General features: G+C 33.1%; 1 protein-coding gene and 1 pseudogene across 4 annotated transcripts in view; both read left to right on the forward strand.

Annotated features, from left to right (window-relative positions):
• CADM2 (cell adhesion molecule 2) overlaps positions 1-25993 on the forward strand; it is a 1163401-nt gene that overhangs the window by 341994 nt on the left and 795414 nt on the right. The gene's annotated exons all lie outside the window — the stretch shown is intronic.
• On the forward strand, positions 15190-15497 carry LOC119509752 (annotated as a pseudogene).

Raw genomic sequence — 25993 nt, forward strand, 5'->3', positions numbered from 1 at the left:
TGTGCCCTAAAAGAGATAAGTAAAAACAAATCCTTATCCTAGACACATCTTAGTAAAAGTGCAGAAAACAAACACGGGAAAAGAAAAAAAAAAAAGCAAAAAAAAGAAGCAACTAGAGGGGAAGGGTACGTTACCTACAAAGAAACAAGATCTAAACTAACAAGATTTAAATTAACAAGATTTAAACTATTTTTTTCTGATCAGTAAAAATAAAAGACCAAAAAATAGTATAATATCTTCAGAATCATCAAGGATTTACTTTATATATGATTATTTAAAAAAAAATAAAACTTATTTTATTGTAATTTAAACTAATGACTTAGAAAATTCAGAAAATGCTATGATTAATGAAATGATGTTGAGGTGGGCAGATCACTGAGGAATGATTCAGAGTGTTAATTTAACAAGTAAAGGCATCATCTGTAAGTTTCCATTAAAATATCTATCATTAGTTTCCTTTCCTAATAATGTGATAAAATTTAATGTTATATTTCATTCAACAAAATGAATAATAGAATTTACTTATTAAAGTGAAAACTTTGGGGCTCTTCACTTTAGATTGCATGTTTAAACTGTGACTACTTTCAGTGTGTTTTATGAAATAATGTACTTTAAAAAGCAACTTCATAAGGTCTTTTTTTTCTTTTTTTAAAAGAGTTTTAAAGTTAAAGGCAAAAAAAGATAAAATGATAAATTAGGCTAAGAACATGGTGATGGCCTCAGAGGCCAGATCTCACATTATTATCAGGAGTTCTGATAATGAATCAATAATAATAGCTATCATTTATTCAGCAGATAAAATTTATTAAGCCCTTTCATTCATTTCTTCATTTACTTTTCATCAGTTCTCTGAAATAGGTATTATTAATCCCCTTTTTACAGATATGAACCAGAAAGCAGAATTAATCTATATGAAATTCTGTCATAGCTAACATCACTAAAATAATTAGTAGGGTGGTTCTCAATTAGGGGGAATTTTGCCCCTAAGGGGACATTTGGCAATGTATGGAGACATTTTGGGTTGTCTGTTATTGGAGAATGGAGGTATTACTGGCATCATGCATTGAAGCTGGGGATGCTACTAAACATTTTACAATGCACAGGGCATATCCTACAACAAATAATTATCTGATCCATAATATCAGCATGGTTGAGAAACCCTGCTCTAGGACATTTAGATCAAGTACTGATCTAATTGAATAATGAAAACTTTGCTCTGTTTAATATATACGCACACCTAAAACGTGAATTTCCCTTTTCCACAATTTTCTCTGTGGTCTGAAACTGATTGGCATCTCATAGATCCTGGGTAGTTTTCACATAACCCAAGCTGCAGTATTAAAGTTTTCTCTCCGCAGGCAGTCTCCATAGTTTGATTTCTATTGCTGCCAGCGGTTGTCCCCTGACATCAGTTTGGTTCAAGGAGACAGTGTTGACAAGGTAGCAGATGCACAACAGGCCATCAGACTTCTACATTGTTCGCTCCAGTTTCAGAATTTTTATGCACTTACATTGAGCCAAAAATAATAAAATATATTGACACACTTCCCTTTAAGTATTAATGCATTATCTTTTCCAATGTCAGCAATCCCTCAGTAATGTAGCTTGCTCTTTGTGCTGATAAAGCATTTGTTTTGTTTTTTTGTAACTTCCTTTTGGGGTCTACCTCATTTATTTTTAATTTATAATACTTTCTAGGACTTTATAACATCAATTACTGTAGTTCAGATACCAGTTATTATGTTCTATGTCTCTGAAAGGAAGAACATTGAAAACGAAAATAAAATTTTCTACAGTGGTAATTAATCCCTCTTTGATCCCTTCTCAATTCTACTGGAGTCTGCTCTAATTCAGGAATTTCTTTGACAAATCTTAAGGTGATAAAACTTGCATTTTAAAAGGAATAATCTTTAATTACAAGAAAAATAAAACTATACTTTTCAAAATGTATTCATAATTTATCTTTATTTTAACTAGCACTGTAGACTAGAGTTATAGCAGTGTTTATCTACTGCTTATCTTTAACTAGTGTTATAGAAGAAGTTTTTATTGGTTAAAATTTAGATAACTTTCTCTTTAATAGTTACATGTAAACTTTTTCATGTTTTGCCTAAGTGGTTGAAAACAATATGATCTGACCCTATTAATTTTTCATGAATTGGGCCTATGAATATCAAGATCTGTTTTTCTAATCAGAACTGTGCTACATATAAGTCTTTGATCAGTCAGTACATGAATAAAGAATGTTGTTTTCCAGAATTAAGAGGAAATGAAGCCTAAGGAGGCACAGTACCAAATAATAAGTACTCACTAAAATATGAAAGTCTTTCACTTTTAAATCTCATACTATTAATACTATGTATTTTTAGACAGAATATTTTGTATTCTTATATTTTTTCACACTAATAGCATAGAGTGTTTTTCTAAATAATACATATATCCTGAATCATATTTATCATTTGACAGACTAAAATCAGTAAGGTCAGTTTTGGCCAAGCATATTAATGCTGTTCTCTTAGTATGTCTAGTGACCAGAAATATACTAAAAGAAGCTTGAAATATTGGTTTGTGGAAGCATCTTGTTTATCTAAGGGTCAAGGCACATTTCAAAGTCCCTAACAGTCCCAATATAATATGAATGTGATCCGTCTTGAAAATGGTGCAGGAATATGTTCAAGAGTATATAAAAAATATGTAACTCTGTAATAGATTCAGCTTTTCTTGCCTCTCAGTTATCTATTTTAGATAGTATGTCCTGTTCCTTTTGCCTCAAGATGTCATTTTAGTTGATTTCCTCTTTTAATCATGTCTTCGTCTTTCCAAACAAAACCCAAGGCACAGGTTTCATGCTCTACACTTGAATATACATCTCATGCAAAGGAATGCTATCTAATTCACAGGCTGTAACATTCCTCACAAGGAGTCTACACCTTTGGTGAAAAGTGTTTCATTTTTACCTGTTGGCAGCCTGATGACACGATGTATTTGCTCATAAAGCCACAATACCTTGACTGTGAATTGTTACCAGGCTCAGGAAATTGGTAATAGAAATGTTCATTCCGAACGTGTAAATATTCTGAAAGTGTGAAGAGTGGGCAAAACTAAAAGAGTAAGTTAGTATTTTGGTTTTTGTTCTGCATATGATATCTTCAGGAAAAAAATCAAGATTTTCTTTATTCTTTCTATTATAAAGCATTCTCCATCATGAGAAAGAGCACTTGAAAAGGGCTCCTCCCATGACAAAACACTGAGACCCATCCTGATGGAAGGATATCCAGGTATAGCCCAGATCAGAACAGGAGTTATGGTTTTCACAAAGATGCAGAGACAAAAAGTTCTTGGATTGGATGTGTGGTGGTTTGTAACAATATGTACCTGAGAAAAACATGTTCTTAAAGTTAATCCATCTCTGTGGATGTGAACCAATTGTAAGTAGGTCCTTTCAATAAGGCTACTTCCGTTAAGCTGTGACCCACCTCATTCAGGATGGGTCTTAATCCTATTACCAGAATCCTTATAAACAGAATGAATAGGGAGGGAGGGAGAGAGGGAGGCAGAGAGAGAAAGAGAGAGAGAGATAGAAAGAGAGAGGGAGAGAGAAGCCATGGAGCCATGGAAGCAAGAAGCTGAAGTCAGTGAAACCCAGAAGAGAAGGGAGAGACCAGCAGGTGACATGTGACAGAGGATTTGTGAGAGAGGATTTGAGGATCTTTGGGAAGAAAGCATCACAATGATGATGCCTTGATTGGAAATTTTCCCGGCTTCAAAACCATGAGTGAATAAATTCCCATTGTCTAACCCGAACCGTTTCGTGGTATTTGCTTTGAGATGCCTAGGAAACTAAAACAGGATGGGAAGTTAAATTTTTGCGGAGCTAACCCTGTAAAAGAGACATATCCAGAAACTTTGGGAAGTCAGTGAAGTCAATATTAATACCGATGACGACTACTGTCAATATGATACTGTGATATTTTGCCTCTACCTGAGCTTCTCCAAGTCCAAGGGTCAGTCCTGCCGATTTTAATACTTCAAACAAAGCAATTTTGCCTTTTTCCTTCAGACTTCCCAGCTCTTCTAATCTTAACTTCCCATAACACCTATATTCATGGAAAGTTGTTTGTATTTGCTTTTCCTTTCCTCTCTTATCACTCACTCTGCAACCTGATGCAATCTCTACCGCTACCCACTCCACTGAAAATCAGTCACCAAGGTCATCAATCACATCCTGGTGATTAAATTTAAAGGACATGCCTAAGACTTCACCTTAACTAGACCTCTTTTGCTAGCATTTCATTTGAAAACATGTTCTTTTCTTGATTTGCTCTGTTCTTTAATCTTCTTTTCCTAGTTGTTTTCTTTACCATTCCTCCTACTTGCCTGAACGCTGCTTTTTATTTTTGTCTGGAGGCTCCACCATTATATTGGTACATCTCTAGATTACATCATCACTGTCATCTATTATTCAACAGTCTAGATCTCACACATGACCTATGTATCATACTGATTATTTAATAATTCTGCTTCTACATATCATGGGGACCTTAAGGACATGTCCAAAACTAAACAAGATTCTTCCTTCTTCCTTCCACATCTTTCTGTCATATAAGCCTCACTCCGGATCCCATGTTTGCCACCAGAGTATCCAAAAATCCTATCAATTCTACCTCAGATATATTCCTAGATTCATCTCTCTCTATATTTCTAGAAAATATCTCTCTCATCAGAATGCTAAAACAACAGCATCATAATTTATTTTCTTTGCCCCAATATTCTTCCCCACTAGAGTTCAATATCTCTAGAAAACTCACAGTGTTCTTTATGAGATACATATATGATTAAGCCAGTCTCAGTTCTTCCCAGAGTAGCCTGTACATGGCAATATGTGGATAATGGTATTTGAGAGAACAAAGTTGTTGAGATTATCATATGAATTAATGTAAGTAAAATTCTTAGCATAGTAACTAGAGTGTAGAAAATGCTAAATAACACTGGCTGTATTTAGACAATGTATTTATATTTCTCTGTATCCCCCATAGAGGACAACAAGGACATATTCTGTTCCATGTCTGCTACACCTATCACAGTGGTGGTACAGAATTTAGCACTTAAAAAATATTTGCTCAAACAAATGAGTAAAAACAAAGTTGAGATTTTTATAAAGGCATACCATCTGTTAAGTGCTTTCACATTCTTTCTCTCTATATGAGGAAAGCATACTCTGAGGTGTTATAGGCAACTTCAACTTTAGGGAGTAGGGAAGTAGTACCCAAGACTGCCCTCACTTCTGATACAAACTGTAAGGTCAGAGCATTCCCAAAATCACTCTTAAGTTTGATAATTCACTGAAAGGACTCAGAAAACTCCCTGAATTCTATTATCCTCATTGTTATAGTTTATTAGAAGGAAATGATACAGATTAAAATCAGCCAAGAAGTCCATAGGAGGAGTACATAACACAAATGTTCATTATCTTCTGCCTATAGAGTCAGGACATCACTCAGTGTCTACATGTGGCAACACACATGGAATAAGTTCAACCAGGAAAGCTCACCTGAGCATCAGTGTTCAGATTTTTTGTCGGGGGCAGGGAACAGGGCTCCATTATGAAGGCAAGATTGATTGATTGTCCACATTGTTTATCTCAGTCTCCAGGTGACTACTATGACCCAAAGCCCCACCTTAAGGCACATTGTAGGTCTCTCTGGTATGGCAAGCCCTACTCTAAAACAATACAGGTGTGGCCGAGCCCTTCTCCCTAAATCACATTGTTAGACTCTTCACGGGGACTCAAGGCTCCTAGGCAAACAAAAGCAATAGAAATTACCTCCCAGAAGTTGAGGGTAAAAGTCAGACTTCTTTTGGGTCAAGGTTAAATTCTTGCCTACACACATATGTATTACTCTTCCTATTGGTATATGAGAACACTGAGACTGAGATTGTTTATGAAACGTCACACAACTCTTAAGAAACAAACGGAGCAGCAAAATAAAGTCTGTTGGATTCTAAGACCAAAAGTTCATACGCATACCACTTCCACATACTACCTTGACTTTTTTAATGGTTACATCAGTTAAATACAGTCCTATTGAATCTTGAGCAGGGCTCTGTCAGCTGTCAGTCAAAGCCCCCAGATAAGCCATAGCCTTTTGATCCTTACCTCTTCAGACAGAATAGTGAATTAAAGATGAGCAAAACTGTAACTTCTAAATTAATTAAACATTCTATAACTAAATATTACAAGTTATTGCTTATATGGTTTGTCTCTAGTTTAACTATAAACCCTTAAATATATATACCTGAACATAATATTTTAAATGAGCATGATTCTATATGCTAAAGAAGAATAGGGGTTTTATAAATTCTCTCTTAAGAAATTGTTTTATGTCTCCTGATAGATTTATTCCAATTTTCATTTGCAAATCTCTTCAGCAAAAAGTTTTCAGTGGACATCTTTCCCTGCTGCTATTGCCCCAGCTTCCACAGAAATTGGAGCATCAGGTCTAGCCTTTGAAATGAGCAGCAGTGCCACAGTATTATTTACCATTAATTAACTGTGCATTCACTTTATCTCAATATGCTCTCCCCTGCCAGCTCTGCAAGATCTTGCCCTCTACTGCTGGTTCTGTACAGATCCAGAATCTACAAAAACTTGAAATTCAAAACCAAGTGTTTCAACTTTGCCTGCTTTTTCTTACCTAGAAAAGGTGCTGGCAACACAGGTTGCTGTATGTTCAGTGTGGAATAGTGAAACCAGTGTGAGCTGTGAAGCAGATAGATATGGTTTTGAATCATGGTCTCGCATTAATTCTGACCTTGGACAAGTCTTGGAACCCCTCAATTCTTCAGGAACCTCTTCTGTTAAAATGAAATAATGCCCTTTCCATGCAATTGTTTTCAGAATTAAATGAGTTAATGAAATGGAAAGTGTTAAACATGGAACCTGGCATGGGATATAAATTCACTAGAAGTTAGCTTCTTTCTTTATATATATCCCTTCTGACATCTTGAGTAAATTTTTATCTTCTTTCTACCCTTCCATTTTTGGCTTTTGAATATCAATGAATTATTTTTCTAAATCACGAAGAAGTTAATAATGAATGTCTACTCTGAGTGACTATGGCAATTTTCTATCAGGTGTCCAGATTTTTAAAAACCAATCTTCGCCATTGTCTCAGTTTGCCAGGGCTGCTACGACAAATACCACACACTGCTTGGCTTAAACAACAGGAATTTATTAGCTCACAGTTTTGTGCTTAGAAGACCAAAATCATGTTGTTGGCACAACTTCACTTCTCCAAAGTCTGTAGTGTTCTGATAATGGCAGTCCTTCATCACGTGGTGATCTTTTTTGGTTTCTCCTATTCTGACTTTCTACTTTGACATTCAATTTCCTTTGCTTATAAGGACTTCAACCCTATTTGATTAAAGCCACCCTCATTCAGTTTGGCCACACCTTAACTAATAAGAGCATCTCCAAAAGTCCTATTTGCAGATGGATTCTCTCATAGGACTGGGGGTTTGGACTTGAACATGTCTTTTGTGGGGGACATGATTCTTTCCTCAGCACATTCTTTTAAAAATTTCCATTTAACAAATATTTATTGAGAGACTACTCAGTTCCAGTGATTGTGCCCAGCACTGGGATTCAGATGGAAGATACAAGGTTTTTCCCTTTTCCTTGATGGACTTATATTTTGTGATAAGAAGTAAATAGATAAACTATATTTTGCATATAGAGTTAAAAGCAAGAGGAAGTGATTTATGAATATTTAGACCAGGTCTTAGTCTCCCAGATGTGACGACAAATACCATGCAGTGGACTGGCTTAAACAACAGAAATGTATTGGCTTGTAGTTTCAGAGGCCAGAAGTCCAAATCAAGGCATTGGCCAGTAGCATTCTGTCTGTACAGCAGTCCTTGGGGTTTCTTGCCTTTCCCTTATGTAGTGATATCCTCTCTTTTCTCTTCCTGGTTGTTGTTGACTTGCAGCTTCTGACTCCTCCCTGTAGCCTCTGACTGTGTCTGAATTTATTCTGTTTATAAAGGACTCTAGTATTAAGATTAAGGTCCATCTTTATTCAGTTAGGTCCACCCTAACTAAAACAGCATCTTCAAGAGATCTCATTTACAAGGGGCTCACATCCACAAGAATGCAGATTAAGCCCAAGAATATGTGTTCTTTGGGGGGTACATAATTTAACCTACTACAGAGCTAATGTTCGAAACTTTATAATTTCTTGTTGTTGAATCACCTAAATTTGAAGTAAGGATGACACAATGTGTCCTCTCATAATCTACTGTTTCCCCCTATTCTCCTCTCCTCCTCCTCTCCAAATAGCTTGTGTTTTCAGGCTAAAAGAATATAGAGACAATTTCGGAGAGGTGGAAATGGTTTTAATAGCTGAGTAAGTAATCTTAATTTCAAATGTTGAGTGTATATTTAAATAATTCTAAAGCCTTGATTGTTGTTCTAGTGAAATGTAATTATCTAAGAAATTGGAAAGACAATTAAAGAAAAGAAAATGGAAATTCTTTTACTGTTTTCAATTAAGAATAGTTATATTGGTCAGAAAACAGCAGGTATTCATTAAAATGTTGACTAACGAACTTGAAAAGCCTTTCATAGAGATAGTAGCCTTCTTATATTAACCATTCTTTCAGGAAATAAGACAAAATATTTTTTTAAAATACTCTAGTAACAGAAATGAAAAATCACTTATTTTATCCACTTAAAAAAAGCACAAATTGAATAACAAAACATAAAGTGACAAATATTTATATCTAATACTGGGGATTTTACTTTAAAAGGAAAACTTTGTGAATAATGTATGAGCCATTTTACAAGAAAAATGTATTCTGATTAAATATTTCTGTGTAGGAACAACTTTTGACAAAAATTAAATATGCATAATTTAATCAATTTAAGGGATTTAAGGATAATGTGCTGGTTTGGAATTTGTTATGTATCCCAGAAAAGCCTATGTTCTTTTAATCCAGTCTTGTGGGGGCAGACCTATTGCGGTGGGACCTTTTGATTAGATTGTTTCCATGGAGATGTTACCCCACTCAATCAAGGTAGATCTTAATCCCCTTGTTGGAGTCCTCTATGAGAGAATAAAAGGCAGAGAGGTTTTGGAGAGATCTCAGAAAAGCTGACATATGTAGTCCAGAGTTTGCCCCCAGGAGAAGCAAGCAAGGACCCACAGAGCTGAGACAGAAGCCCAGAGATATTATGGAGAAAGCCACTGAAACCAGAAGCTAAGCCCAGGAGAAAAGGTTCAGCAGAACAAGCCATGTGCCTTCCCATGTGACAGAGGGACCCCGGATGCAATCTGTCTTCCCTCAGAGAAGGTTTCTACCTCTTGATGCCTTAATTTGGACATTTTCATAGCCTTGGAACTATAAATTTGCAACCTAATAAATTCCCATTGGAAAACCCAACTCATTTCTGGAATACTGTATTCTGGCAGCTTTAGCAAACCAAACAGATATTATTCTAATACAAAAAGCCATTTGCACCTAGTTTTCTAATCAAATGTGATAATTTTTTATCCTTAATGAAAATAGCCATATTCTCCATTTTCCTCATTTTTTCTATAATATTAAAACTTATAGTTTTTTCTCATTTCAGTCATTCTTTCTTGAGCAGTTAAAAATTATCAATGAATGAAAGTTTATAACTCCTTTGAGAGCACTTGTGCATGCAAATAAATTTTATGAAATTTAGTCACTAGGATGTTTTCAGCAATGGTTACTTCTTACTGATTCTTCTGATTCTTGCCATTTGGTGTTTTGGTATATACAAAAATTCAGAACTGAATGTTCTACATATTAGCAAAAGTATTTTAAATAAATCATCGATATCTGAAGAATCAGATGGAAAAAATTGATGGGACAATAATAATAATGAAAAAAATCACACAATAACCAAAACAATATATCATTATTGTTTTATTTATCAGAGCTGCTAAAACAAATCCCACAGACTGGTTGGCTCAAAAAACAGGAATTATTCTCATCGTTTTTGAGACTAGAAAGCTAAAATCAGCTTGTCAGCAGAACTGTACTTTCAAGTCTGTAGTCTGCTGGTGGTAGCTTGCAGGCAATCCATAACTCAATCTCTGCCTTCATCACATGGCCACCTCTTGCCCTGATGGTATCCTCTTGTCTCCTCTTTCCTATGTCTAAACTTCCTCTATTTATAAGGTGTTCTAGTTTGCTAATGCTGCAGAATGCAAAACACTAGAGATGGATAGGCTTTTATAAAACGGGGGTTTATTTCACTACACAGTTACAGTCTTAAGGCGACAAAGCGTCCAAGGTAACACCTCAGCAATCGGGTACCTTCACTGGAGGATGGCCAATGGCATCCGGAAAACCTCTGTTAGCTGGGAAGGCAGCCGGCGTCTGCTCCAAAGCTCTGGCCTCAAAACGGCTTTCTCCCAGGACGTTCCTCTCTAGTAAGCTTGCTCCTCTTCAAAACATCACTCCCAGCTGCACTCAGTGAGTTTTCTCTCTCTGAGTCAGCTCATTTATATAGCTCCACTGATCAAAGCCCACCCCGAATGGGCGGGGCCACACCTCCATGGGAACATCTCATCAAAAATCATCACCCACAGCTGGGTGGAGCACACTCCAAGCAAATCTAACCAGCACCAAAAGGTCTGTCCCAGAAGACTACAAAGACAATGGCATTTGGGGGACACAATACATTCAAACCGGCACATAAGTACTCCAATCATATTTGATTAAGGGCCACCTTGATTCAGTTTAGGCTCGTCTTAACTAATAATGTCTCCAAAGATCCTAGTTACAAAATGTTTCACACCTATAGGACTGGGATTTAGGATTTAGGCATGTCTTTGTGGGGGACACGATTCATTCCGTAACAATTACAAATGCTACAAGTTCTCCATGACTTGAGTCTTGTTGGAAACAGTTCTGTTGTTGAAAGAGAAGAAAGTACTAATTTGTATCATGATAGCAAACTTTAAACCAATTTTGACTCTGGGAATTCTGAATATATTATTTGCAATTTTATACTGTGAGTTCAAAGAACTGTTTTAAATATTAACCACAAAATTGAAAAAAAAAATTATAACACTCAAATTAAATATTAGGATAACTGGAAAAAAGTATAGTTAGTTTGAAAACTAAAAATGCAATTAAAATATATAATTATATTTTCAGTGTTACAGGGATAATCTCTAGTTGTATAGCTTATAATATGGTTTCAGAATATAAACGTCATAAGAAAAATTTAAATAAGTGCAGAAATATACTTTATTTCAAAGAGCTTTCAAACTTTCAGTCATGGCTACTAGAATAATTATGGTATAAATTAATAACATTGCATGCACAATAATGAAATTTATATTTAATTTACAACACTGAATATGCACTTGAAACAAGTCAGTTTTGAAAAGATTCATGCAGCTTTTTATTCCTGACATAGAAATGAATTAGCAATTGGTAATTTATTGCTAATTAAATAGTGTGTATGATAATATTCTGATTTAAACCAGTGTTTAGTTGGAATATATAGAAATCCTTTCCTTATAAGGAAATGCTGACTGTGTTTCATTAGCCACTGTCTTAACTTTCTCTTAAACCTGAGTTTATTTGCATTAAACCAATGTGAGATTAAACCAGTTTTGAAATTGAAATCAATATTTTCAATATTCAGAACTTCTATAGTATTTTTTTAAATAAAATTATTGCAATTAATTTTCTGATGATTTGACACAGTGAAGTTAATTAAGTTTGGTCACTTGGTCAAAAATGTTAAGAATTAGTGTTTCAGTTTTAAATGCTATTTGTGGAAAAGCTTAGTGCCTCTCTCTGCCCACCCGACCCACCAAATAAAATAGAGGCCTATTTGTATACATGTGTACAAGCTTATGTTCCTGGGAGATTTAAGTATTGAAATGTTGGATTTTATCATATTTTAAATGCATTATATATTAGGGTGGTGAGAGTGGCAACTAAGCTCTTTTATAACTCTTCCTAGTATGAACACAATTACCACAGACAGTGAGGAAAATAAGGAAGAATGGATGATATCAAATTTTTGGAGAAAATATTAGATTGATTTATGTTTGGAACAAGATACTAAGTTGATGCTTAACTGTCTGTTATTTTATAATTATCTTTGTAATTTCAGGTCATAGAAACGTAATGTTTCCTTTTATACTTTTCACATAAAATTAAACAAGTTGCTGCAAGGTGAGAGGAATAGCTTTGCCATGGTGTAGAATTATACAATATTACAATTCTAAAAACTCCTATATAATATATATACTTATAATATATAATTATATTATAGTGTATATAATACTTAGGTTAAAAAAAGTGATCCTACAAGCCAGATAATTTCATTATAGCCATTCTTCTCTGTCAACAGGATATTGAAAACCTTAATTTTACTTATATATTTTGAGTAGCTTATTCTTCTGTAATTCATATTATTCCTTATTATAGATTAAAATACTATTCTGAAGTAGGTATAAACTTTTGCAAAGCATAGCCATTTGAAGGTGGCATTTTGACTGTTAGTTTAGCTGTTCACGCAATCCTTTCTGTTCCCTTGTACTCTCACTTGAACAGCTAAAGCTTAGACAGAATGTTAAATTACGGAAAATGTTTTCCAGCCCTGCTAGTTGAATCTCTTGTGATTGTTGAAGGGAGAAGTTCACTTCTAGTTGTTATTTTAGCTAATAATTTGAAATTGGCAAAATAATAGTGTCATTCTGTTGTCTGTCAAAAACTTAGCTCTGATATCTAAGTTTTTGAAACCATTAGGATTTAACTTAAACTCATATCAAAAAGTCTCTATGTATCTTGCAGGTCAAAATTGCTGTGACCATTAGAAAACTTAAGGGCTTTAAACATACAAAAAGGCTTTTGTGAAATGTGACACATATATGGTTCCACCATGTATTGTGCTTAACTGGAAAAGAATTAGAGAAAAAAAAAAGTCACTATCACTTAAACTTATTTTAAATAAATCTTTGCCTGTATAAGCTGCAACTAAAATTAAAATTTCCAGTTTGATCTGCCAACCTGCCTCATCTTTGCTGAGAATTTCTAATGTTAATTGGAATGCTGTGTAGCTCACAGCTTTGCCAGTGACAACTATGGGGTTGCTTCCGTGTTTCCAAATTGAGCTGGACACAGCAGGATGACCACATTACAATAGACTTTCTCTTAAATATCAATCAACCTTAACAGGAATATTTTTTCAAGTGTCTTAAATTCGGAAATAGAAAGGATCAAATTTTAAATTTTGGATGTTGCAAGCTCAAGATCAGTAAACGGAATTTGATACTTGAACATCTGAATCAAATGTTTAGTAGGTAGCCTAATCTTGAAAATATTAAGCCTAGAGAAAAGCTCTTCAAGAGATTTGGATGAATAAATACACAGATAGATAGGATAGAGAGAGAGAGAGGTAAATGGATAGATATAGATGTCATTTGATTTGGCATTGTTTCTGTACTGGTAAAAAATATTCTTATACTATATTATAATTTTATATGAATATAATTCATTTATTGTTCTAAAATTTCCAAAGTATGTGTGTATATATAGATGCACACAAATATACCATGCATATTTTATATAATTTAAAAATATTAAAATATGTTTAAATAAAAATATGTTCAATAGTATCTATAGTTGTGTATATATTACAACAATTAGTATTTCTTAAATTAAACCATTTAGAATTTCATATTTTCCTTAAGGATATTTTTTGTGATAACAAATGATAATATTCACTTTCAGATTGGTATTTTCCAAAGAAAAATGGTAAGAAGTACTTGAGAAAAAGAATTTTCACCTTCTTACCTAGAAAGTGTTCTTCTTAATTTCTAAAAATATGAAAATCAATTTTATGAGCTGCAATTTAGGAGATACACCAATTCTCATAGCTCTTCTGGTTAAATTCATCTTAAGGATAATGTATTTCCTTTAATACGTGTTAGGAAAAAAAGTCATTCCTAGTGCAGTTCTATTTCAGGTCCACATAAGAGAAACCTCACATTTCTAAAGAATCACTAGAAATTATCATGATGCCTAGAATCACAAGGACCTCCTAATTGCCTAGAAATATTTTGGTCATTAACCAGCAGTGTGAACTTGGCAACATCACCTAACACTTTCAGGTTTTTTTTTTTTAATTTATATAATAAGAATGTTGGACTTGATGAATTTTTCTGTCTCTTTTGCTCATCTATTAATAGCACACATTTCCTTCTATTGTTAGCATGTTTCCGTTTTTTGAAATCTTGTTTAAACTTTAGTATTATTTTAAATTTTAAAATATGTTTTAAAAGTAATCGAGAAGGCAAACACATTAAAAAATTTTATTGCCTTGCTTCATCAACACTAGCCTCACTGTGAGCACTTATTGTGCTTTTCCATTTATTTATTTCTACATTTTCCAATCAATTTTCTAATATGAATAAAGTGAATAAATTAAGAAGAACAAAAAAGATAAAAGTACACTTGGATTTTGCCTGAAGACAATATGTCTTTATAAACTCTTCCCAATGTATTGTCTGTTAGAAAACACTTTGGAGCAATGCATGTGGGTCATGTGTATATGAAATTATAATATTACATAGTAGGAATATTGTTACTGACCACCAAGGAAATAGTGCCAAATTAATGACACATTTTTTGCCAGCTTCAATTTACATAACTTCATTAGGCATAGGTGATTGGATAAAATGATGTAAATGAATATATGGCAAGAACATGAAATAGAAGAAGAAAACTGAATTTTTAGGAAACATCTTTAAGATGCTAAAGCAGTTTTAATAGGTTGTAAGAAAATGGTTGTAGGATAAGTAAAAAGAGGTCTCTTTAGTTTGGCCCAAAATTCTGGTAGAAGTAAGTTATACTTTAAAAATTCTTTTTATCCTTATACTTTTCTTATGTGATATTATTTGAGTCAGATTATTTAATTTTAAAATAATTTTTAAAAATTTATCTGCCAGCATTTGTTATTTTTAATAGAAGCTATGGAAGTTAAGACTTTGGGATAAAAAATAAAAAAGAATGCCCCTTATAACAAATTAAAGACTTAAAAAATATATAATATATTTATATCCGGCCTTAGCATTACTAAATTTGCAAGGCTCTTTTAAAATGAAATGACGGTTATGTGCTGTGGTGACCAGAGTTATGGCAAGACAGGCATTTAGACAGATTTTTCCCCTCTCTGACCTAGTATTGATTGAAAGGAGAAAAGTGGAAATGTTAACTAAGTAACATATTATGCTTTTGAAAAATCTGAAGGAAAAGTATTGGATACAGTAATAGTAACTCTTGGATCGAGATCTAAAGGAAAGTGTGGAGAAATTCAACCAGCTAGCATGAAAGTTGGAGATCAAATTGTCTCCCCAGAATATGAAGGCACTAAAGTATTTCTAGATGACAAGGACTATTTTTTATTTAAAGATGGTGACATTCTGGGGAATAATGTATACTGAAATAAATCACTAGTGGAATGGCATGATGTGAAGCTGCCTATTCCACTAAAGTTCTGAAATCTTCTGTCACATAAAAAATTTCCATTTCTTTTTTTTAAATCTATATGAAAAAGACTACATTCAAACTAAATATATGATGATAAGAAAATATTTTGGTCACATTTAATGCTTCAATGAATTCTTGATGCAGTTGTCAATAAAGTATATCATAAGGAGACATGATATATTTTTTAAAATTGCCTACATTTATACCTGCTTGTTAGCTAGCTGTGGAATGATAACTTAAAAATGGAAAATTATTTTAAATGAATTTTAAGTAAAAGACACAAATAAATGAAAAGTAAAAAATGAAAAAATAATTGTCTATGATGTCACAGATCAAAAGAAAATTGAGGTGGTTTTATCAGTATCAGACACACCAAATTTCATAGAATTTTACCAGCACTAAAGTATTTCATTATCTTATGATAAAGGGGTAAATTCATCAAGAAGATCCAAAAATCTTTAACAGTAATGCGCTTAATAAATGAACACATAAAGCAAAAATGGATAGAATTCCAAGGACAATTCTACAAATCTACAAGCTCATAATTCTTAGAGCAAGTAGGCAGAAAATCAGCAGGAAGCTATAACACTTGGGAACTTTCATGTATGAATTTGATGTAATTGTCTCTTATGGAACAGTCAGCCAACAATAGTCAAATATACTTTAATCTTAAGTGCACATGGACTATTTATCAAGGTAGACCATAACTCTTCCATAAAACAAGTCTCAATAAATTTAGAATGATTCAAGTCAAGCAAAGTATGTTTTCTAACTATGGTGGACCTAAATTACAAATCAACATAGGAAAGATACATGAAACATCACCAAATATTTGGAAACTAAAAAACCATACTTCCATTGGTTAAGGAAAATAAAAGAAAACAAACAAAAAGTTAGAAATTAATTTGAACTGAATGAAAATAAAAGCACAGCATGTCAAAATCTGTAGGATATCAACTAAAGCAGAACAGAGAGAAATTTACAGCTCTATTAGAAAGGAAAAGTTCTCAAATCCATGACTTAAAAAGATTAAAAAAAAAACACTAGGAAAAGAAAGGAAATTTTTAAAAAATCATGGAAATCATTTAAATAGAAAACAAAAAATAGAGAAAATCAATAAAATCATAAGCTGATTTTTTGAGATCAATAAAAATTAAAACATTTACAAGCTGGATTCTAAAATGAATATGGAAATGCAGCAGATTTAAAACAGCTAAAATGATTTTGAAAAAGAAGAATACCTTTGGAAAGCTAACATTACCTGCTTTCCAGACTTAATATAAAGCTACAATAATCACAGCGGTGTGGTATTGGATTAAAGGCGGACAAACAGATCAATGGAAGAGAATAGAGAGTTCAGAAATAGACCCACATATTTACAGTTTATTGATTTTTGACAACGATTCAAGGGCAGTTCAGTGGAGAAATGAGTCTTTTAAACAAATGACAATAAACAGTTATATATTCATATGCTGAAAAATAAAAAAATAAAAATAAAAACTCTGGTCCATACCTCACACCAAATAAAAATATTAAATGTCCCAATTTATGAAACCCATTTATTATTATTACTTTTAATAATGCCACAGTATCATCTGTTCCCTGTGGACTATACAGTGGATGAGAACAACAAGAAAGATAAGCATCTTTGTCAGTTTCTTAAAAAGTTAAGCATAACACCTTACTGTATCACCAAGCCATAGTAACAGTTATCAAAGCATAAATTGAAAATAAAGTGTTTTCACATATGTCAGAATACCTATGCTTACGAGCTGATTGTCTTGGTGGTCTTCTAGGGCAGGTACAATTTCAGTGGCTAGAATTGTTAAACCAAATGTTGACTTCTATCCATAGAGACAAAAGCAGAGAAAGGGTAAATAAAACTCTCAAACAACTGTAACCAATTTTTCAAAAAATGATAGATATAAGACTGTTCAATAGCGGAAAAGTAGATTTAGACTTCTTTTACATAGTTTGACCATAAAAAAAAAAAACGTGCTCTCAAATTCCCAATCTTAAAACTTATTACAAAGCTACAGTAATCAAAACAGCATGGTACTGGCACAAGGATAGACATACAGAAAGATGGTATCTAATTGAGAGTACAGAAATCAACCCTCACATTTATTGCCAATGGATTTTTGACAAGGGAGCAAAGACCACTCAATTGGAAAATAATAGTCTATTCAACAAATGGTATTGGGAAAGATGGATCTCCATATGCAGAAGAAAGAAGGTGGACCCCTACCTCAAAACACATGCAAGAATCAACTGAAAAAGGATCAAAGACATAAACACAGTAGTGTTGTAGTTTGGGGGCTCTATGTACCCCAGAAAGGATCATCCTGTGGGTGTAACCTATTGTAGGTGAGACCTTTTGATTAGTTTATTTCAATTGAGATGTGACCCACCTCATTCAAGGTGGGTCTTAATCCTCTTACTGGAGCCTTTTATAAGAGGATAAAACACATACAGAAACTAAGAGATTAAATAAAGAGAAGCTCACAGAAAAAGTCCCCAGAGTAGCTGAGAAAGACAGAAGCTAAAAGAGAGGACACAAAGAAAACAGAAAGTAAGCCACTCTAGCCAGAAGCTGGAGGCAACAAAACTTGGGGAAGGAAGAACAGCAGGCACCACCATGTGCCTTCCCGTATGACTGAGGAGCCCAAGCTTACCAGGAGCCAGGCTTCAGAGTCCAGGTATCAGCCTGTTGATGCCTTGATTAAGACATTTTCATGGCCCAAGAACTGTAAATTCTAAGTTTATAAATCTCCATTGTAAAAGTCAATGCATTTCTGGTATAATTCATTTTGTCAGCTTTGGCAAACCAAAACAAAGAGCCCAAAACTCTTAAACTCCTTGAAGAATATGTAGGGGAGCATCTTCAGGAACTTGTGTTAGGTGATGGTTTCTTAGAGTATATTCCTGAAGCAAAAGCAATAAAAGAAAATAGATACATTAGACCTCATCAAAATTAAAAAACTTTTGTGCATCAAAGGACTTTATCATGAAAGTAAAATGACAGCTTACACAACGGGAGAAAATATTTGGAAACCACATTTCTGATAAGGGTTTAATACCCAGAATATAGAAAGAAATATTTTAACTCAACAACAGCAACAACAAAACAACCAATTAAAAATGGGCAAAAGACTGAAATAGACATTTCTCCAGTGCCACAAAACACATGAAAAGTTGGTCAACTCAATTAGCAATTAGGGAAATGCAAATCAAAACCACAATGAAATATCTTTTCACATTCTCTAGAATGGTTATTATAATAAAAGGGAAAGTTAAAGTGTTGGAGAGGATGTGGAGACATAAGATCACTCATTCATTGCTGGTGGCAATGTAAAATTGTGCAGCCACTATGGAAGAAAATGTGGCATTTCCTCAGAAAGTTAAATATAGAATTGTCATATGACCTGGCAATCCCACTTCTGGGTATATGCCCGAAAGATTGAAAGTAGGGACTCAAACGGATATTTTCACACTGATGTTCATAGTGGCATTTTTCACAATTGCCAAAGATGGAAGAAACCCAAGTGTCCGTCAACTTATGAATGTATAAACAAAATATGGCGTATACACACAATGGAATATTATTAAGTTATAAAAGGAATGAAGTGTTGATACAGATGACAACATGGATGACCCTCAAAGAAGTCATGTTAAGTGAAATAAGCCAGACATAAAAGAATAAATATTGTATGATCTCACTCATATGAAATAATTAGAATGAGTAAACTCATTGAGTCAGAATCTAGAATATAGGTTACTAGGGAATGGGGTAGGGGTAGAGAGTTAGTGCTTAAAATGTAGAGAGCTGCTATTTAGGGTGATGGAAATGTTTTGGTAATGGATGGTAGTGATGTTAATACATCATGATGAACATATTGATAGGTTGTATATATTTCTAGAACAAAAAATTAAAAAAAAATCATGGAACTATAAAACACAAACAGTGGACCCTAAGTTAAATCATGACTATAGTAAATAGTGCAATTATAAAAATGTGTTTTCATCTATTGTAACAAAAATACCACACCAATACAAGGCATTAATAATAAGGTAGTGTATGAGAACCTTTGGGTTTGTGCATGATTCTTCCGTAAACCCATAACTTCTATAACTTAAAAAAAAATACATACGAGAAAGATGAGAAAGTTGCAAATGTTGTGAATGAATTGTCTAATGAGTTTAAGTCTACAATGTGGGGGGAAATAAACCTCACCATTTAAAAGTGTGATGGACTATAGGGATGTATTAGAGAGGATCAAAGTTGATGAAATGAAAACAGGGTTGGTGCAAACTTAGCAGAGATATTTTAAAAATTGTGAAGGTGAAGATGCTTTCCTGGGGGCTTTGTGGGGCTCAACCCCTCAAATAATGGAATAATTTGGGAGAGAATAACTGGAATTCATTCAAGATGAAAACTCAGTCTACAAATGTGAAGCAATTAGATTTGATATTATTATTTTCACTTTTTATTACATAAAATATGCTATATATGTGTCTGTGTATATGTTACTTTAAAGCGAATTCAAAATTTCATGCAAAACATATTATGTGGAGTCACTCTAAATTGAATTCCATACACTTTGAGTTTTCTGTATTATAAAAGGATTATAAAAATTCAACCTTTCTTGATATATAAATATAGATGAAAGATCCATTACTAGTTTCCAAATAATACTGAGGATTTCACTAAAAAATCTATGAACAAGGCATTTTTATTCCCATTTTTTAACTCAATATTTGCTACATAGTAAATAACTGATAAGTGTCTATGGATCATTGACTGAATTAATGAATTATTTCCATTGTTCTACTAGACACTTTAATCATTTTGATTACTTCTTAAAGTAAACTTTGTTTCATGCATGACAAGTTATTTTCCACTTTCTTTCCCCATTATTGTGGCTCTTAGTCCTTTTTACTGTGTTCTTCAAGAAAGATATATAAATTATATTCCCCTTTTGGCACTTAATATAATACCCATGTGAGACATAACCATAGTATTACCCACAGAAACATGTCTTAAAGAAGTAATTCAATCTGTATTAGCTTAATGTATAAATTATAAAAGAATAAATGGGTGTTTACATGAATGGTTGAATGAATAAATTAGTGAATTAATGAAATAATTATATGCTTTAATGGTGGTACACATAAAAATAAGCTTAATTTCTCAAAATACCTATATCATTATTCATATTATCACAGAGTCATTTAAATACTGTTTATTAAAGAATGTCTCAATGAGGCAATGAAGGTAGGCAAATGAAGGTTACATGTTTGATTACAGGCTAAATTTTATATCTATATTATATCTATAATGCTTAGGAACACCTTTTTAGTGATAAAATTCACTTCTGTGCATGCAAATTGTGTAATTGTGTATCTAATTGACCACTCAGTTTGTAGTTGAATAATTATTTTAGTAAACTGCCTGTTTGCACATTAAATGAAGACCAGGTGACAATGTTAATTGGGTTAATGATTTTAGATAATTTTAGTTATTGAAGAAACATATTTTTCTGCTCTTCCTGCTGTTTTGAAATTACTACTGAAAATGTTTTCACATGGCCTTCACCAACATAGAGGACATAGACTACAAGCTAAAATTCAAGCATTTGATTAGGTCAATATATCTCATTAAGGAAATCATTTTGTAAAGGTTCATCATTAATACATAGGAGGGTATCATGCTTCAGGGTATGCTGAGAGAGATAGTAATAGCCTTGGTGGTGCATTGATGGACTCTGTGTTTTTATGGACAGGTTTTTTCACTTGCTTAGTCAGAAAACCTTACCACATGTAATTAATTTCTTTAGAAATGTGTGCACCACTGTAAGGGTAGATTTTAATATCCAGATAATAAAATAGAACTATCATTACTCCTAAATATGAAGAAAACTGAACAATTTCATGCTAGTTATAACTGAAATTAAAAAAAAATTGTATAAGAAGAAAAAATAATTTGAAGGCCTGGATTTTTCAAGATTTCTGCTAGTATAGCAGAAAAGCTTTTATGTAGGCTTGCTTAGTCAACAACTTGTAATCAAATCTCTCCTGGAGCAAAAGCTGGAAGATTTTCAGTTTATCAAAACTGCCTCAGGTAGTTGGGTCATTAAATAGCAATAGGTATCAACAAAAAGCAGCCTCACATCGTTAGTGCTAATGATGTCTTGGGCTTACATCTAAAAAATGACATATGGACTTCGGAATAGTTCAGGTTGACTTCAGTGGGAGTTATTTACTGCAGGGTACTTTGTAATATAGCAATTGCCAATTCAGGGCTCAGTAGGAATGATTTTGATGAAAATGATTGTACACAATGTAATACTACCTTTTTGGTGGGTCAATTTAATTTTATGATGGTGGTAAGTCAGCATTCAACTATGACTGGAAGCATACCACTTATTAAATAACCATCAACTTGACCTTTAATACTTCTTTTACTCAGACCTCTCAGAAAAATGACTCTAAAGCTTATCAAAATTTTATTATCTTTATAAAGAAGGAATAACTTTTCCTATTTAAACATTCACTAATGTCTTTAAAAGGCCTTTTAAAAGTTATGGGTTATCTATCTACATATTCTGGCTTTTAACATTTTTTTTCTTCAAGTATAAATACTGAGTTAGTTTCTTCTTGAATAATGAGAATAAATTAAAAATAAAGCATGAAGCAAAAATTAAGGGTGTGGTTTCTACCAGTTATTAATATGATTTTTACATTGAGAATAAATAAATAATATGAAGGGAAATCCCAGAAATAGATTAGCCACTGTAACTCAGTGTATTTTATTTTTAAAATTTAATAGAAAAAAACTATTAAATTAATAAGGGGACTATAAAATAAGCTAGTTAACAGCAGAAAAGAGAAGAAGAATTATTTTTGAAGGATTGCTTCCATGCTCTAAAGATGTAACCAAAAAAAAAAAGAGATGCAAAATAATTAAATAAACAACATATCCCAAACAAAAAAGTTCAAATCTTCTTGACAGGTTGTCCTTGCAAACCACAAATCTTTTTAGCATTTCTAACCTATTTGACACATTCAGTTTTAACTGAGATCTCAACTCATTGCAATCAGGTTTCCATTCTTTACCAGAATAGAAGAATAAAAAAAGCTCTCACACGACATCAGTTACTTCCTAATTTCCAAAATGAATGACCTTTTAATTCATCTTTCTATAGCATTTGGCACTTCTAACCATTGCCTCCTTTAAATGTTGATTTAACACCATCTCTATTTCTTCTTGTTGAGGGTCATATTTTTCTCAAACTCAATCTTAAAAGATTATATAACCAAATTTATAACTTCTGCGTTTATATTTTGTCTTCATGCCTTGCTTACTCCTCTGCGAGAAGTTTGCTCATTCATATGACTTCCATGATCTGTACTTTGTGGCCAGAACTGATTCTTGAGTGTTTCACTTATTTTCCCTACTGTCTAGTACATGTCTTTGAAGACAGCATGGACATCTCAAAGTTGATTAGTCCATACACAATTCATTACCTACTGTTTGCCTCAGTAGTGTAAATTGAAACCACATAAATGCAAATAAGCTGTCTTCTCTGACTGCATTCATTACTGTTATTATGGTGTTGAAATGCACTAATCCTCTTAACTGAAAACCATGAACATTACTGAACTTCTCACACACTTTGAACCAATGTGGTACACGTCTTCTATCTGGTACCCAATGTTATAAAGTCCAATTTCTAGACACACCTTGTGTTCTGGTTTGCTAATGCTGCCATTAAGCAAAATACCAGAAATGGATTGGCTTTTATAAAAGGGGTTTACTTGGTTACAAAGTTACAGTCTGAAGGCCATGAAGTGTCCAAGGTAAGGCATCAACAATTGGGTACCTTCACTGAAGGATGGCCACTGGCGACCGGAAAACCTCTGTTAGCTGGGAAGGCACGTGGCTGGCATCTGCTTTGGAGTTCTGGTTTGAAAATGGCTTTCTCCCAGGACTTTCCTTTCTGGGCTGCAGCTCTTCCAAAATGTTGCTCTCAGTTGCTCTGAGGTCCCTCTGTTTGTGAGCTCTTTTTATAGGACTCCAATGAACTAATCAAGACCCTCCCTGAATGGGTGGAGCCACATTTCCATGGAAACATTCAATCATGAGGTCACACCCTAATCAAACTTGTTGCTCACAGTTGGGTGGATCACATCTCCATGGAAACACTCAATCAGGAGGTTCTAACCTAATCAACACTGATATGTCTGCCCCCACAAGACTGAATTAAAGAATATGGCTTCTTCTGGGGGACATAATATATACAAACCAGCACATCTTGATTTTATCAGGCCCTATCTTTCAACATAATTATTTTTATTTCAGACCACTAATATTTCTTTCTGAACTCATGTCTGAATTCCTTGCCTTCTGACTCAAACATGCTGCCATCCATACATCATCAAGAATAGTATGTATATATTTGATCATATAACTCCCCTACCTTAAAGCTTTGAGTCTTCCCCATTTCCAGGTAGAACACAAGTCCTTTGAAAGTTTTCCTCAGCCTACCTTTCAAACAAATCTTTTGAAATTTTCATGAATTTAATTAAAGTCATTTTTCAAGTGGCTATTAATAAAAAACTTTAATCCTAGTGTCATAATTTTATTAGTTTTAAAACTGCTAAATTATAATTAGTAATTTCAAAATTAACAATTATGAGAAAAGTTGTGTATTAATATACATTTCAGATATCAAAAGCAAATTGCTTTCATAAAGCTTAATTGCAATTAACTTCTGTTTTTCTTTCCTATTTCAATTTTTAAGTGCTTTAAAAATGATATATTAACAGAGACAAATAAAACTCTTGATATTATTATTGTGAAATGTAAGGTTTTATTGTCAATTATAAACTTGAACTAGTCAACTGGAATAGTAAATTAGATACCAACAATTACATTCACCAACTAATATCAGTGACTTTCTGTTTAGGATGTAAATGTTTTGAGAAGGCTGAAACTAATGCTAATAAGAGATAAATAAAAAATTTTCATGGCTTCTCTTCAGAAAGTTAAAAATGGAAATTTTGTCTATGGCAGATTTTAGAAATTTTAACAATTTCTTTCCATTTTAAACATAACTCAAAGTGTATAAAAAATAAAATCACAATGAATGGAAAGTTTGTATGAATAATGTTTATATATATGCACATATATAAATGCTTCATTACCAAAATTTGACTACTTACATTAAAATATGACTAATATTTTGTCCTTCTATTGTCTATCTCACCTCCAAGGCTATGCTGACCAATAACAATTGTCATAAAAGCCAAGAAAGTAAAATGTTAAACTATACATCTTTAGTCTCAGACTTGGCTAAACATTCATATTTTAATATGATGATTTATCTGAATTTTGATGTATGTATAGTTAAAATGATATGGTTTAAATCTAATTTTAAGAGGAGCAAATATTACATTTTCCTTGTTCCTCTAAATACATTAACTGTTGAAGGAACAGCTCTGTGAGCCAAGTCATACATATAACTATAAATTGGTGATACAGAAAAAAGCCTGAAAACAAATTTGTTCATATTATATGTAATTGGGGTAAAAATAAAAAGCTTAGGGATTGAAGGGTATAACATAGTTACACTTTCTGAATTTTAAATAACTGTTTATCAAAGGTTTTCTGCAGTCAGGTGAGCCTGCTGTGTTCTTGAAATGGAGCTTAACAAGAAAATTAAATAAAGTTCTCTCTAAAGACTGTTTTACATTTTAACCATGTAGCTTCAGTGTAAATTAAACAAGTGGGTCAAAAATGTAAGCATTTTGCCTTTCCTTCTATGAAATTTCTAAATGCCCAAAGAGTAAACCCAGATTCAGAGTAATACAAATGAGCATTTACTTAAAACAGAATTTTAACTTTTTCATCTTCATCCTTGTCCTTCTTCCATAATTTCTTTGTCTGATAGGTCTTATTTATAAATAGAATTGTGACATTCACATACTCTCCCAAATTTTTAATTCTTGGAGCCATTTCCATATTAGTATCTAGACATTATACTGTAGGGAAATATTTACAGTATTCAAAATTTAGTACATTTTGTTACAGACATTTAAAATACTTCCTTAAGCATTATTGCTTCCTTCAGTGCCTCTGCATATGCCAAATATCTGGAAAGATCTATTAACAGACGCCTGTTTACTATGAAGTGATATTAACATTCCTTATCAGACTGAATTAATTGATTGAGTTCAGTGGAGGAATGACTTGCATAGAAGACGTATGTGCCTGCAGAATGTGCAAGACTTCTCAGCTGGTTACATATAGGCTTTTTCACATTAAACTTGAGTGTCTTATGTCACAGGCAGAATCTAGTGTTTTGTACATATAAAAGACTTTTATTAAATATGTGCCAATTTTCATCTGTTTAGTGGAAACAAACTTAGTAAATGTTTAATCCAATTT

Source organism: Choloepus didactylus, chromosome 1 (genome assembly GCF_015220235.1).
Source record: "Choloepus didactylus isolate mChoDid1 chromosome 1, mChoDid1.pri, whole genome shotgun sequence".
NCBI classification, from domain to species: domain Eukaryota; kingdom Metazoa; phylum Chordata; class Mammalia; order Pilosa; family Megalonychidae; genus Choloepus; species Choloepus didactylus.